At 45.0% G+C, this 16,228-nt stretch overlaps 1 long non-coding RNA gene across 4 annotated transcripts in view; it reads left to right on the plus strand.

Moving 5' to 3' along the window:
- The first annotated feature begins 10,939 nt into the window (after positions 1 to 10,939).
- LOC142011121 (uncharacterized) overlaps positions 10,940 to 16,228 on the plus strand; it is a 41,062-nt gene continuing 35,773 nt past the window's right edge. For 3 of the 4 annotated variants that reach the window (XR_012644973.1, XR_012644969.1, XR_012644971.1), the window contains exon 1: positions 10,940 to 12,393. This is a non-coding gene — a long non-coding RNA (uncharacterized LOC142011121). Of the gene's footprint in view, positions 12,665 to 16,228 lie in introns of all 4 variants that reach the window. The other variant, XR_012644970.1, reaches the window with a different exon arrangement.

Below are 16,228 nucleotides of genomic sequence, written 5' to 3' on the forward strand. Positions count from 1 at the left end.
GGCCTCCCCCAGCCTTGCGGCCACTGGCACGGAGCTGGGGAGCGCAGCCCAGCGCCATGGAGCCCTGACCTGGCCGGAGTGACGGATGCCAGAGGACTCCTTGCTTTTCGTAGCGCGTGTGGTGCTTGCCATGGCAGTAAAGCTCTGCTGGCCTTGTTCCTGCACCCACGCAGCGAGCTGTCTCCGTGCACGCCGAGGGTTGCCATCCTCGCATTGCTTTGTCCAGCTCCACGCAGCCTGGTCGTGCAGGCGCACACACCTCCCGGTTCCCAGCCTTCCCGGTCACACCCCCGCGGGTGGCTCAGCAGCTGCGCTTCCCGAGCCCTTTTTGCCTCCGCACTAGAGCCTGCCTGGTCCCCTTACCGGAGCGCCGCCCCCCGCCGCTACGGCAGCTTGCTAGTTCTGTCCTGCATTCACACTGGACTGGCCTCTTAGCCACCTTCCTTAGCCCTTCCCAGGCCAGTCTGCCCCAGCTCCCGCTGAGCCCCTACACCAGCGCCTGGATTGCTTCCCTCCCCTCCCCCTTCGGGCATTGCTCTTGTCTCTTCCCCTCCTCCCCCACACGCACTCCCGGTCCCCGCACAAAGTAAGGAGGGTGGGGAGCAGCCGCTCCTGGTAGTTAGTAATTGGCCAGGGGCCCGGTCGCCTTCCCCCCAAGCGGCTGTGCTGAGGAATTGCCTCCCGGAGAGCCGGGGGAGGGGCGTGCATGGGTAACAGTGACGGGCTGGCGCAGGGTCCGTGCTTGCTCGCAAAGCAGGGCAGGACGGAGTGATGGAAGGGGCACATCGCAGCGCACCCCCGCCTCGCCCTGCCGGGTTTGCGCGCTGGGGAGCTGCCGAGCGGGCGGGGGGTTTGTTTGCGAGCCGCTTCCCAGCCTTTCCCACCCGCCGTATCTACGGGGGGAGCGGGGGACTCCGCCGCGTGCGAGGGGCTTCCGGTCCTGGCCAGCCCCAGGCGCTGAGCGGCTTTCCAAGAGCGGAGGTCCCAGCTTGTTTACGAGAATCGCGATTAGTCAGCTGGGTGGGCTCAGCACGGCTACCAACGCCCACCGCGATCCGTACGCCCCTCGCTTGTCCACACCGAGGGGGTGGGAATTACAGAGGTGGGAGCTGGTTTCCCACCCATGTCCTTGGGTGGGAGGCAACGCAGCAAAGCGATTGTGCTGTGCGGGGAACAGGGGAGGTCAGACAAGCGCTGCGATGCGTCTGTGGTAGGAGGGGGTGGTGGGGAGCCGGGGGACCGGGCTCTATACAGGGATCGGGGGTGCAGCGAGAGTGGGAAGCAGAAACGATCTGTGACGTTTGTACGGGGAGGGGGCGGCCGCGGTGGGGAGCAGAGGGAACCGGAGCAGAGTTGTGATGTGTGTCTATGGGGAAGGGCCGCCTGGCGAGCTGTCAGATCCACGGCCGAGTGGGGAACAGAGGGGGACCAGCTAAACTCGGTGGCGGGTGGGTGTCTGTATAGCCCCCCATGGCAGAGGGAAACAAAGTCATTGCCTCTACCTCTGAAGGCTGTAACATAGAACACACCCTGGTTGAGAAAGGAAAAGTTATAATAGTCCTGGAAAAAAGGAAAAAAATAGGTACTGAAACCCTAGGCTGGTTGTTAACCACAACTACATCTCCTCTCCGAGACCCGCTCACAAAAATTCCCTCTCTTTTGCGTGTGCTTGGGAGGAGGAGGGGGTAGCAGTCAGACAAACATCCTTGTTTTTAATTTTCTGTCCCGAATGCCGTTGGGACATGGACACAGCTGAAGTCATCTGTTTTAAATGTAAAGCTGAAAAAATATAGTTTCCGTAATGCAGGGCAGAGGGCAGGCTCAAGCAGCGAAAACAATCTAGTGTTCCCCTAGCAGCTTATGATCCCCTCGGCAAGTCCAGACCCCATCCTACAGGTACAGGCACCAGAGTAAACACAACACGGCATATAGCTAGCTACTGCATACCCATGCCGTGCAAAAACAACAGGAAGTCCTGTGGCACCTTACAGACTTAAGAGAGATTTTGGAGCATAAGCTTTCATGGGCAAAGACCTGCTTTGCCCACGAAAGCTTATGCTCCCAAATACCTGTTAGTCTATTTGGGACTAACATATGATACCCCAGGGCTTCTGGTTGTTTTTGAAGATACAGACTAACTCAGCTACCCCTCTGATACATGCCATGCAAGAGACAGTTAAGGCTGAGTCTCTGTCCTTCTTTAAATTCTTCTTAGCCACCTCTACACTAGCCCCCTCCTTTTGGAAGGGGCATGGTAATGAGTGAGTTGAAAAGATGCTAATGAAGCACTTTTATGAAGAGCAGTGCCTCATTAGCATAACGACAGCCACTCATGATTCAAAAGCACCACTTTCGAATCTCATGCTGCCCATGTAGACAGGGGCCTTTCAAAGTCCGGGGCGGGGGTGTCCCCCTTTCAAAAGGTTCCCATCTACCCAGGCAGCACGTGATTCGAAAGCAGCACTTTTGAATTGGGTGTGGATGCCGTTAGGCTAATGAAGCATTGCATATTCATGACAGCACCTCATTAGCATCTTCCCAACTCACTCATTACCACGCCCTGTTAGAAAGAAGGGGGTTAGTGTAGACACGGCCCTGAAGTATTACCTTCCAGGGAAGTGAGAAGAGCTGCTGATGTCTCTGCTACTGACTCCATCATATGACAACTGAAAAGAATCAGTAACCTCTGTGCACCAGCTACCCTAGTTATAAAACAGAAATGACAATACTTACACATCCTTGCAAAATAATTTGAGATCTATGGTTAAAAATGCTGTAGAAATACAAGATATTTATTAAAACTTATTTTATTTTCTATGTATTACAGTCCTTAATGAAGAAAGTTGCTATTGTAAAATCAGGAATGGATGGTTTTCTAATCTTAATCATTGTGATCCAGAATCTGAACCCTTTTTTTCAGATTGGTACTTATGTGAGTAACTACCTTCCCAAAATGCACAAGAGGTTCACAATTTACATCTATAAAATACTGTTGACTATTTTTTTTAGAAATAATTACTTCGGGAATCTCAAGAAAATCTTTAGAGAGAACATTTGTAAAAGTAATAATTATGAAAACATTTTCATAATGAAAAGTTTCATTGAGCTAGTAGCAGAATTTGTGTTTAATAAACAATTTGGGTGTATCAAAAACAACAAAAAGGAAATTTTCTTTTAGTTCATACTTCTGTATAACAAGACTGCTACTTTTTTGTATTTTTTTAATTGTGTAAGTGGTAGATCTCAGTGATAACCTTAAATTTCCAAATACTGATTTGTTTGTGACATATGGAAAAAATATTGTTCTTTTTCTGTGTAATTATTGTTGCTTTGTGATTTTTAGTTTTGCAGGTTCCCAAGAAACCACTAATATATATCTTTGGGGTATGGGCAGCATTGGTCCAAGAGTCTGATCCTTTAGGAAAATATGATATACAGTAAACTCTTTCATATCTGACATTCCATCATCCAGCATTCTCAAATAAACGGCATTTTAGCCATAAGGAAATTCTAGTTACGCAGGGGGCACCTTCCTGCAACCCCTGCATAACTCATATTTCCATGCAAGCTGACAGGAGACAGGAGCCCTGCTGCAGCCTGGTTCCTGGCTCCCCTGGGCTGCAGGAGCTGAGAAGCTGACCAGCCAAGCAGAGCTGGTCAGTTTTCTGGCTCCCAGAGGGGCAGGGAGCAGAACCAAGGGGCTGCCGTGAGCTGGTCAGTTTCCTGGTCCCCACAAGTGGCAGGGGGCTGGGAACCAGGCAGCAGTCTGGTCCCTGGCTACTCTCCCCTTGCAGAGCCAGAAAAATAAGCAGGGCAGCAGCCTTGGTCAGTGTCCTGGCTCCAGCCCTTGGAGGGGAGCCAGGAACCAGGGGCAGCCTGGTTCCCAGCTCTTCTCCACTCCTTGGAGCCAAGAAACTAACCAGGGCTGCTGCCCTGCTCAGTTTCCCAGCTTTGTAAGCAGAGGAGACTGGGAAACCATTCCTGTCAGGCACAGTTGAGAGTATGGCTGCTGCCTCTGGCAGGAGTGGTTTCCCTGCTCCTGTCAGGGATGGCAGCCTGACTTGCAGGGAGCAGGCAGCAGTCGCATTAACCTGCGACATGCGCAACTTGGTTGCATGTATCTTGAGGATTTACTGTACATTTTACGTAAGTATAATGAAAGTAAATAGAAATAAATACAGCGTAAGTTAACAGTGTACAATACTACTGTTGTTGGTAAATGGAGTATTCTGCATACGTTTTTGTTTGTTACCTAATATCTAATCTTGTTTTTCTTTATTGTTATGCATTGCTAGGTATACTTCTCTATTATCCAGAATATTTGACTATCCGGCAACCTCCCAGTCCCGGGGCCGCTGGATATGAAAGAGTTTACTGTAATTGGTACTGGCTTCACAGAACAAGCTATAGCAACAAGCATTTCTGCTTTAAAGCTACATGGATGGTCTTCTTCCCCATCTCTTTTTCTGAAGGATTCTGAGCCTTTCCTCCAAGCCACACTTTACCTCTTAAGAACACAATAATGGCTATGCTTGGTCAGGCCAATGATCGTCTAGCCCAGGATCCTGTCTTCTGACAAGACCAATGCCAGATGTATCCACGGAAACAAACAAAACAAGGTAATTTGAAGTGATCCATCTGTTGTCTAGTCCGAGCTTCTGGCTGTTGGAGATCAAGGAATGCCCGGAGCATGAGAAGGCATATCTGAACATCAAAGCTAGCCATTGATGGACCTATTCTCCATCAACTTTCTAATTGTACAGGCCCACTGTACTTCTGGCCTTCACAACATTTCTTGGCAACAAGTTCCATATGTTTACCATGCACCATGCAAAGAAGCACTTCCATTTGTCGTTTTCAAACCTGTGACCTATTCATTTATTTGGGTGACCCCTAGGTCTTATGTGAAGGAGTAAATAACACTTTCTTGTTCACGTGCTCCACATCATTCATAATTTTTTGCACCTCTGTCATATCTCCCTGTAGTGTCTCCTTTCTAACCTCAACCAACCCAGTCTTTTTAATCTCTCCTCATATTCCATACCCCTAATAGTTTTGTTGCTTTTGTCTGTACATTTTCAATTTCTAATATAACTCTTTTTTGATCTGACACCCAGAACCACACATAGTATTGAAGGTATGGGCGTAAGATGGATTTATATTATAGCATTATGAGAGTTCCGGTTTTATCATCTATCCCTTTCCTTATGGGTTTCTAACCATCTGTTAGGCTTTTTTGGGGTTTTTTTTTTTGAATATGGCTGCACATTGAGCAGATCTTTTCAGAGAACTATCCACAATGACTCTAAGATCATTTTTGAATAGTAGCAGCTAATTTAGAGTCCATGACTTTGTGTGCATAACTGGAATTATTTTTTGTATTTATCAGTATTGAATTTCATCTGCCAGAGTCAGATCACTTTGTAATTTTTCACAGTCAGCTGTGGATTTGGCTGTTTTGAGTAATTTTGTATCATCTGCACAATTTTCCACCTCACTCTTTGCACCCTTTTCTGAGATCATTTGTAAATATGTAGAATAACACTGGTCCCAGTACAGATCTTTATGTGACCCCACTCTTTGCCTGTCTCCATTTTGAATACTGGCCATTTATTCCGACCCTTTGTTTCCTAAATTTTAACCAATTCCTGATCTATGAGTTACTCTTCTCATCCCATGACTGATTGTTTTGTTGTGGTGTGGCATACTGACAAAGGCTTTCTGAAAATCTGCATGTACTATATTCACCCTCATCTGTCCCAAAACGGATCATCACCTAATAAATAATATTGTTAGCCTTTAAGGTGCTACAGGACTGCTTTTTTGCCTTGTTCACATGTTTGCTGACTTTCTCAAAGAAATCTAATAGACTGGTGAGACATGACTTTCTTTTACAAAAGCTGCACTAGCTCTTCCTCAATATATCATATTGATGCATGTGTCTGATAGTTCCATTCCTTACTATAATTCAGTTTGCCTGGTGTAGAAGTCAGGCTTACTGACTTGTAATTGCCAGGATCACTTGTAGAGCCTTTTTTTAACAATAAATGTTACATCATCTATCTTCTAGTCATCTGATACAGAATTTGATTTAAGCTGTAGTTTACATACCATAGTTAGTAATTCAGCAATTCATATCTGAGTTATTTCTACATGCTTTGGTGGTTTTGGTGATTTTTTTAACTGGTTAATTTATCAGCTTTTTCCAAAACTTCATCTTTTGACATTTCATTCTGGAAAAGTTCCTCAGATTTGTCACATAAAAGGAATGGCTGGTGTGCAGGGATCTGTCCCATATCCTCTGCAGTGAATATTGATAGAAATAATTCATGTAGCTTCTCTGCAATGGTCTTGCCTTCCTATACCTTCCTATAGCTTCTTTGTGCCTGTGGACTTGTCTATCTGGGAGAGTTTCAGTTGGACGAGTATAACTATTCAGGTAGTTAAAAGTCTAGGGCATAACTCCCTGAGAGGACAGTCTGAGGACCTGTCTACACTACAAAGTCTAGGTTGGTGTAGTTATGCTGTCAGGGTCCCTTGGTGGAAATGCAGTGTGAAGCAGGAATGAGAGTTCTGCTGGCAGTTATCCCACCTCTCCAAATGACATAAGCTTTGCCAGCAGATGCACCCTTCTGTCCGTATAGTTGCATCTCTGCTGGGGGTTTTGCCAGGCAATTATGTCATCTAAAAGCGGTGATTTTTTTTCACAGTACGAGTTGATGCAGCAAATCTTTGTAATATAGACCAAAGGTGCACAAAGTGGGGGGGGAGGGGGCAGGCCCCTTCCTGGGGGTGTGAAATTTCATAAGGGGGCACAACACGATCGTCTGCCAGGTCTCAAGCTCATGCATCTCATTAAGATGTTGAAATATATTACTGTTTTAATGTGTTTGTAATCACATATATACTGATTAATAAAGTTTCTACATTCTATGTATTTTCTCACATGTGCCAAAAGGGCTTTCTTTTCATATGAATATAACTTAAATTTCCATCAGTTTGGATTACATTAGGGGTGGGAGGCTGCTAATTGCAGGGATGAAAAGTGGGGCCTGATGTAAAAAGTTTGCTCACCCGTGATATAGACCATGCTGGGGTGCGGGGTTTTGGGAGAGCCTTTGGCTTAGTTTTAACCACTGCCAAATCAATATAAGATAAATGAGGAAAAGCGCTCCAATATAAGAATGGTAGTGTTCAGCTGAGGAGTTATACCATGCAGCATACCATGCCATATTATACTGTATATTCATACCATACAGCATACATATAGTTTCCCAAGGAGACAAATGGTAAATATTTTGTGCACTCTTTATGTGCTCTCAAAACAGGAGCTTGTTAAAATGTTTTTTTAAAAAAACCCTGAATTTGTTTTCTGTTTTTAACTGAAATTTCAAAACTGTCCAACCAGCTTTTCTGAAAACTCCTTATTTCCTCTAGCTTTCAACCTGTAATTAATTATTAACTATTATTTGTGCTCTGGTTGTGCCTAAGAGCCCCAGTCACTGACCAGGATCCCATTGTCCTACACACTGTATAAACAGAGATCAGAAAGGCCGCCTCACCCCAAAAAGTTTACAGTGTAGGTAGAAGAGAGAAGAGAACAGATAGACGGGAGCAAAAAGAAACTTTAGTTAATATTGATCAGCATGATAGGCCATCCCACTTCATGCATGTTAGTTATGTTACCTACATTTAAATTGGAAAAGAAAATCTCTGCGAAAAGCAACTCAGTGGCAGTAATTCCTTAGTTAAGAAAGAAAACTTGCGCTCCTTATTTCACTTCTCCCTTTCCCGCTCTTTTGTCACAGCACTTACTGCCCCAGCCCAGGTCTTGCATAGGAATGCTTTGCTGGTGTGGCTATCCATTTGGCATGTGGTAGGACTAGATGACCTCCTAAGGTCCCTTCCAGCCCTAGGATTCTATGATCCTATGAAACCACTCCTGCTGTGAACAGCGTATATACCAGCACGGTACTAGCATCTCTTATTCCAATAATTTCCACATAAAGTACGTTATATCTGGAAAAGTTCAGTTTTGCTAGTATAGGTTTATCAACACTAGGGGCTTTTGCTGACAAAACTGTTATTTAGGGTAACCATATTTGACCTTTGAAAAAAGAGGGCATCCCTGAAAGGGACTGCATCTGTATCAGTATCTGGCAATTGTATCACGTTGTATTAAAGTACTGTATCTACCAGGGGTCAGCAACCCCCCTTATGTGTGTGCCACCGTTAGCATGCAAGCCAATTTTTAATGACACAGTGCCAGAGCTCAGCCCTGCCCCTTCCCTGCTCATGCAGCACAGGAGGGGGCCACAGTACGGGCCTGGGGCTGGGGCTGGGGCTGGGGCTGGGGCCGGCATCACTGGAGCCCTCTCCACAGAGCAGGGATGGGGCCAGAGCTGCCCTGGAGCCTGTGCTGTGGTGCAGGGCTGAGGCTGGAGCCCTACCATGGCAGCCCCTACAGCATGAGCCACTGCCACAGGGCTGGGGCTGGAGGCTACACGGTGCTGGGGCCAGAGCCTCCACCATTGTCCAGAGCCTGAGGCTGGAGCCTTGCATGGTACGGGATTGTGGCTGGAGTCCCCGTCGAGGTGCCCTGCAGAACCTGCCTCAGGTTGGTTTCTTTCCCCTTCCCCTGCAGGCTGAGGGTGGGTGTATGGGTTCTGGCCAGGAGGGAGGGGGCACAAGCAGGCTGAGAATGGAAGTCTAGGCAGGCACAGGGTGGGGAAGGCAGGATCCAGGCAGGAGAGGATGTAGGTGCAGAGTGGGGTGATTGGGCAGGAGGAGGGGGCAGGAGCAGGCTGGGTGAAGGGGGTCTGCTTATCTCCCAGCAGTTCTGCACTCCCGGTTGCCAGAGCTCCCCACTTATGGCTCATGGTGGCTCCCTGCCCAGGACCACCAACAGCTCTGCTCCCAGCCTGTGGGGCTGCCTACCAGATGGGCTGAGACCACAGAAGTTGCTGGACCAGGGAATCCGGGATAAGAGACATTCAACCTGTATTAAAATCCCCGACATTTTTATATATTTAAAAAATCCAGCTGGATGGAGATTTAAAGATTGAAATGGTAAAGCTCTGCATCGTTAGTTATTAATGAAGTTGTTAAAAGTAGGACTATTAGTGACTTTAAAAAGTATCACTGGCACTCGGGCTGTACATAGAGGTCAAAAGGTTGGAACATTTTGGAACTCCACCTCAGAAAGGTTGCTAACCCCTGATATATACTATAACATATTAATATGTGAGTCGGAAGATACTGGTGCAGATACACTCCCTCTCACGGGTGTCCTCTTGTTTGAAATTCAGCTATGATAACTCTATGTGATTAGTCAGTAATCACACCTCGTATATCACCCTAACTAGCATAGGTATGCGAGTGAAAGTTTGTAGCCTAGATCTGGCCTAAGGAGAGTGGTCCGATTTAGTTTAGACTTAGCTAACATGCCAGAGCCCCTCAGTACAGGATTGGGACCTTATATATTGTGGGCTCTTCAAAGCAAAGATCTTGGGTAAAATCCTGATTCCATTAAAATTAATGGAAGTTTCAATGTTGACTTCAGTGGGACCAGGATTTCTTCTTTTGCTTTATTATATATTTGTAGAATACCAGAAGCAGGGTAATCCATTAGCTAGTATCTAATAAAATCTAATTTATTAATTTAGTACTCATTTTAAGTCATATTTTTCCTGGATTCTGACCCTCCTATTAGGATTCAGCAAGATGTCTTTAGTCCATCTATGGCTGTTGCACCAATCTGTTACTCCAGAAGTAGGAATGTGACAATTCCATTAAACAAAATCAGTGTGTACTCCAAATACAACTAATGCACCTGTTCAGTCATAGCTATGAATCATAAATAATGACAAAATGGTCAGCAGTATCTCATTTTGCAAGCAAAACTCTTTCTGAAGTGAGTGGAGAATTTTGCCTCTGCAGATTGTTTGATTTTACAGCAATTAAATATTGATATAACCCAGTAAATAACATTAGCTTTATTTAAAATTTTAAAGTAGATACAGCTACATTGATCTACCTGTGAGAGCTTGATTCTGCCAGGCCATTGCAGCAGAACTCGACTCTGATTAATGTTCCACCAAAGGGTGGCGTATAGGTTCTCAGGCACTACGTTTACATATTACTCAAGGGTCACAGCCAGGGTATTGCAAACACTTTCTGAAAGACTGGATCCATATACACATTTAATTTCAATACAACTAGGTCTCATTTTTTTAAACCACTGCATATTCAAAGATAAAGAATAACCATTGTAAGGGATATTGTCTTGACTGTTGCCTTCCCACCTGTTGCCAGGATTGTTAAGTTGATAGTAGCCAAGCTATGAGAAAAAGGGTGGAAAGTTATGTGTTAGTGACATTTGCTTATACTATCAAGACCACAGTTATCTGTTCCAACAAAAGCACAAACTGATTTCTATTTTGATGTCCTTGAACTTTTATATAAATGTGGGGAAGTCAATTTCAACTCTTCATTAAGAAGTTTACTTCCATGGTTTTGTTGTTGTTTGTTGTTTGTTTTGGTTTGGTTTTTTCCTACTTAAGGACAGTTTTGTAATAAGTTTCTAATTTGCAATCTTCCTCACACAGAGGAGATTGTATGTGTGTGGCAATTATTTCCTCTTGCTCCAGTGATTATAATTACAGTAGTTTTGTACTTTCAGAAACCCACTTCACATTTTAATTAATTACTTTTAAAATTAGAAAACTAATCAGATTAGGTAAAATACATTTCTCTGAAATGCTCATGCAGAAATCCCATATTGGAAAAAGGGGAACAAAACAGAAAATCATGATTGTGCACTATCTCTATTACTTTTTGTGACTAGGAGTTTTGATGCTGTCATAATTTGCATATTTTTCAATCATAGTTTGATTTTTTAAATAGTTCAGTCATGGACTATGTGTGTATCCATATATGGATGCATTTGACTATCCAGGCAACAGGTTTAGAATCTGTATTACAGATGATTGTGTTGATAATATATATTTTATCTACATGTGACCATTACATAAATACATATTCACCCAGGTCATGATCCAAAATTCATGAAGTTTCTAATTGATTTCAACAGCGTTGGTATCAGGCCGCTAGTGCAAGAAGGTGTTGTTTTGGGGGCATCATTTGCTAAGGGGACAGTTGTCCTCCCAACCTGGATTTGCCCTCCTCTCCTTGTCCCTTTCATAGTCTATACAAAACAAAGCAGCAGAAATGTAGCACTTTAAAGACTAACAAAATGGTTTATTCAGTGATGAACTTTCCTGGGACAGACCCGCTTCTTCAAATCAATTTCATTTCCAATACAGGCTGACATATATAAGTACACAGTACCAAAAAAGAAAAAATAATTGCAATAAAAAACTGACAAATCAAATAGGATAGAAGGAAGGGGGTGAGAGGTGGGGGGGATGTTAATTGTCCTGGCTGAGATAATTACGAGCATCAAAAGGAAGGGAAGCAGTCGTTGTAATGCGTGAGGTAGTTGATGTCTCTGTTCATACGTGTTAATGTGTCGAATCTTTCTATACAGTCTGTACTGTCTATACACTCCATTATGTCTTCCACGTTTTGCTCCTCCTTCTCTGCTACAGTACAGTCACATATGTTCTATGTGCTCACACAGTTTTGCCCCCTTCTCAGAATTTGTTTTGAAATAATGCCCGTGCTTGCACTGTCAGGCTAATTAATGCGTGTGACAGCATAGGCATTGGAAAAGAGAAATCGTCTGATCTAAACGTGTATTTTTCAGTTCAGTGCCATTTCAGTCTCTTGCATAAATATCTTATGATCTTCCACGCAGGATTGCTCTTTGCTTTCCCAAAACAAGCAAAATGTCATTGGCCTGAGGAAATGACCGCAGACGACGTATACGAGCGTGTAAACAAACCCAACGCAAGAGCTTTGTGTAGACTATGCTGCAAAGGACCTCTGCCGCTCCGGATCCTCCAGCGGCTGCTGTGAAAACTGCACACTCCGGCCAGCCCTACGTCAGGGACTCGTAACAGCAGGATTTTCTTCCTGGAGCAGCTTGCCTGGCTTTTCGCACACACGCCCCCCGGGTCCTGCAACAGGCGCGCGTCTGGCAGCAGGAGCGCATTGCTGCTGCGTCTGTTTGAAACTGACTCAGCTGCCGGCCGGCCGGCCAGCGCAGCCCCAAATAGCATTCGCCAGCCTCACAGACATGGACCTGAGACCGCCTCCGCCGCAACATGCCGCTCGCTCTGCCCGCGGCTTAGGGGGCGGCAGAGAAGCAGCCACGATTCTCAGTGGAAACCCGGAGGACCGCCTCCTCCTTTGTGTCTGATCACGATCATCCCCTCTTCCTCCTCCGCTCCCTTCCCCACGCCTGCTTCGCCCACCCTCAGCGCGGATGAGGTAAAGAGCAGGGCTCGCGTCCTCTTGCCAGATGCCTCGCTGCTGTGCGTCATTGAACCGGGGCTGCAGGTAGCCGGAAGCCTCAGCAGGGGTGCCCATAGCTGTTTTCAAGAGTTGTGTTGCTAAGCTGACCGAAAGATAACGGCGGAAATGTGAGTCACTCTTGTGAATGCTGCCCCCAGCTGGCAAGGAGTCTCAGCAAAGCCCAGCTGCGGCACTGCTTACAAGAGGCCTGCTACCCACTGCACATGTGGGATTTGATGTCAGAAAGGTTATTTCTCACTATACATTTTTTTTTATAAACCAGACATGAATATATTGGGGAAGGGTGGCAGCAGGGAAAGAGATTAGCCTCTGTTTATCCCGTATGCTATTTTGTGTTAGGAAGAGCTAGATAACCCTGCATTGGAGTGTTCACAGATTACTCTGGAGAGAAAATTCTTTGTGCAGGTTGAACCTCTCTAATCCAGCAACCTCTGGACCTGACAGGTGCCAGACAAGAGAATTTGCCAGACTATGGGAGGTCAATATTGTCTAGCACATTGGCAACACTTCCACTTATGGGGCTCTTAGAAGATGTTTAGGGGTAAATCACAGCTAAATAATAGCACTAAACACAGAGCCAAGACTGGTGGCAATAAGCAAACTTTATAGAACCACAGGAAATTTAGCCACACCCATGATAAGTGGTGACCTGGCTAACTAAAATCATGTCAAATCAAAGAAGTTGCCAGACGAGAGCGTTCTGGATTAGAGAGGTTCAACCTGTAGGTGAAATTTCTCATAGGACATAATCATGCTTCCAGTCAAGTCTTCAGGAATGTTTCCATATCAAAAATAATTTAAAACAGTACTTACTTTTATACAAAAATAAATACAATATTCCCAGACCTGGGAAGTTAATATTGTTATCCCCTTTGGACCTGAACAGTGTTTGATATCTTGAGGGTTGTTTTGATTAGGAGAAGAAATTAGCAATGGAGTCAGGCATTTCTTTGATGCACAGGAAGTACAAAGTACTGTTACTTTGAATGCATTGGGAAGCAAATGGGAGGCAGTGCCTTTCCTCACAGTTCCAAAGTTCTTTCCAGATAGCCAGCACTCTGCCCCCAACGTTCTCTCGCTTCCTTTCTCCCACGGCATCTGTTGCAGAGCATTACTGCTATGTGCTTCCTGCTGCTGGCCAACCTTGGGATTGCCTGCCTTAGTTTCCTTCCTCAAGACAGGTCTCTTCCACTTCACACACTTGTCTGTACTGGAGGTGTGACATAGCCCTCTGGCCAAGTCGTAAACAAACCTAACCCTTGCCAGGGTATCAAAAGACAAGCCTAAATAGTCCCGACAAACAAAAAGTTCTCCTGTTCTTTGGGAACATCTCTTCAGCCTGCCCACTGGACCTGTTCCCAGATCCTTTCTGGAGTACCTGTGTGGGGCTCTCTGACTCCAGTATAAAAGAATGGGCTCCCAATCTGATCACCATTCTCAGCCCATCCTTTACTCTGTTCTGGTATAGAGCTTCTCCTGGAGTACCCAGCCTCCTGCTGACAGTTTTCCTGGTTATACTGCAGGTTGAAGCTCTCTAGTCCAGCACCCTCAGGACCTGACCAGTGCCAAACAAGAGAATGTGCCAGAGCATGGGAGGTCAATATTGTCTAGCACATTACCAACACTTCCACTGCTTCCTGGGCTCTTAGAGGACATTTAGGAGTAAATTACAACTAAATAACAGCAAAGAACACTAAGATCCAGGGCTGGTGGCTGTAAACAAACTTTATGGGGACAGTGAGAAGATTGGCCACTCCCATGAAAACTGAAAGCATGACAGATGAGCAATGTTGCTGAATCAGAGAGGTTCAACCTGTACTGACAGACTGATCTCTCCCAGCCATGTTAAAAGGCCCAAGCATCATTAAACTATCACCTGATTCCCTTACTCCCATCCCTACTGCTGGGAAGCATCTAATTAATTATGGCACAGTGATGACTGAGCCATTCTCCCCTTAAAGCAGGGGTATGCAAAGTGGGGACTTGCCTTCTTGGGGAGTTTGAAATTTTGTAAGAGGAGCACAGCACAATCGACTGCTGGGTCTGAGGCTCATCCACATCCATAAAAAGGCTGAAATATGCTCCTGTTTTTATGTATGTGTATTCACATTTATATACCAATCAATGAAGATTTTACATCAGCGGTGTCCAATAGGAATCCAGAGATCACCACATTTGTGGCTGTCGTCTTTCCCTATTCACCACATTCCACCCCCCACCCCCAGCTCTAAATAGATGACCTCCCCCTTCTCCAGAGCCAGGCACACACCCCACCTTCACTCTAACTGAATGCCCTCCTTCAGAGCCAGGCATCTCTAGCCCGCCCCTTCTAATTCAATGCTGGCGACTCACCAGAGCCACCAGGGTCACTGCCAGTGCTCCAAAAGCCACATGTGGCTCAAGAGCTGTATTCACCACAACACGGTGTCCTATTTGCCACATGTGGCAAGTGGCAAACATATTGGACACCCCTGTTTTACAGTCTACTTACTTATTTTCTTACACATGCTGAAAGGAGGTTTTTTCATATGAGTGTATCTGAAATTTCCATTGGTTAGGATTACATTAGACAAGTTGAGGGGGAGCCCTGCTAATTGCAGGGACAAAAAGTGGGGCCCAGTATAACAAGTTTGCTCACCCCTGCCTTAAAGGGTCCAGTCACCTAGTGATGCCAATATTCCTCTTTTGTTGTTTGAACTGGATGCTACTGCCCACAGACACACACACAATACCCAGCCCCCTGCATTTGCCTTCAGAAGCCACTGAAACCCCTTGTCTGCATAGCTCCACTTCTTACCAGACTTGCATGTGGTCTGTGTTTTGGGTGGTGGCTCTTATTGTTTCAGCTTATGTCCAAAAGGAGCTTAACTGCTTCATTTTTCCTGAATGAGGGGTGGCAGTCATGGCTAGTTTCAGTGTTTCATCCAATCTCCATCCTTACATTTTTGATCTCAGCATTTTTAATATAAATGTTGAGTTTTGATTTTTAAATAATCCTTCAATTGCATCTAAAACTTGAGCTGTTCCATCTAAAATTGGAGTCTGTAAACTCTGGTCCAAAACCCACTTAAAAGTAATTCCATTTCTTTGCTCAGCCTTTATACAATTTCTTTCATGCTGTCCCTTATACAAGGGAAAATTTATTTTGCAAATTTTGTAAGGCTGCCACCTTCTTTTTTAAGTTTCTTCTGAAAACTTCACACTGCCAAGATGCCTACAGACTGTCTCTGGCATTTGTTAAGCAAGTGGGAGTCTGCAGCATTGGTTTTTCTGCTACACGATTGTTTTACTGTGTAACCTCATCATCCTACAGGCCTCCACCCCATTTGCCAGCTTTGTCAACAACCTCTTGTATCCTGTTCAACATACAGATATACAGCACAAGGAATACTAGAACTGATCAATGAGAATTTTCCATTAATATGGAATGCACAGCAGAACTCAAAGTGCTGATATTACAGCTGGTAAAGTACAGCAAATAAATAAATAAATAAAAAGTTTTGCACCCCCACCCAAATCAATAACTGTGCACCCTCCCCCTCAAAAAAAACCCTGAAAAAAAAGAAAACCATTTTCTCTAATCGCTTTCAAGTATAGTAATCTTAAGTATTGTTTGTAAGATGTGTACTATATATGTACCATTTTCAAACCAGTATGAAATTTACATTGACAGTGTTGTTTTAAAACATAAATAAAAATATTGATAAAATATACCTGATATGTCCAATAGCAACCCCCAAGTGTTAAGCTCATAGGCTGAGTCTACACTTGCCCCCAACTTCGAAGGGAG

This window comes from Carettochelys insculpta, chromosome 1 (assembly GCF_033958435.1).
Source record: "Carettochelys insculpta isolate YL-2023 chromosome 1, ASM3395843v1, whole genome shotgun sequence".
Taxonomy (NCBI): Eukaryota; Metazoa; Chordata; order Testudines; family Carettochelyidae; genus Carettochelys; species Carettochelys insculpta.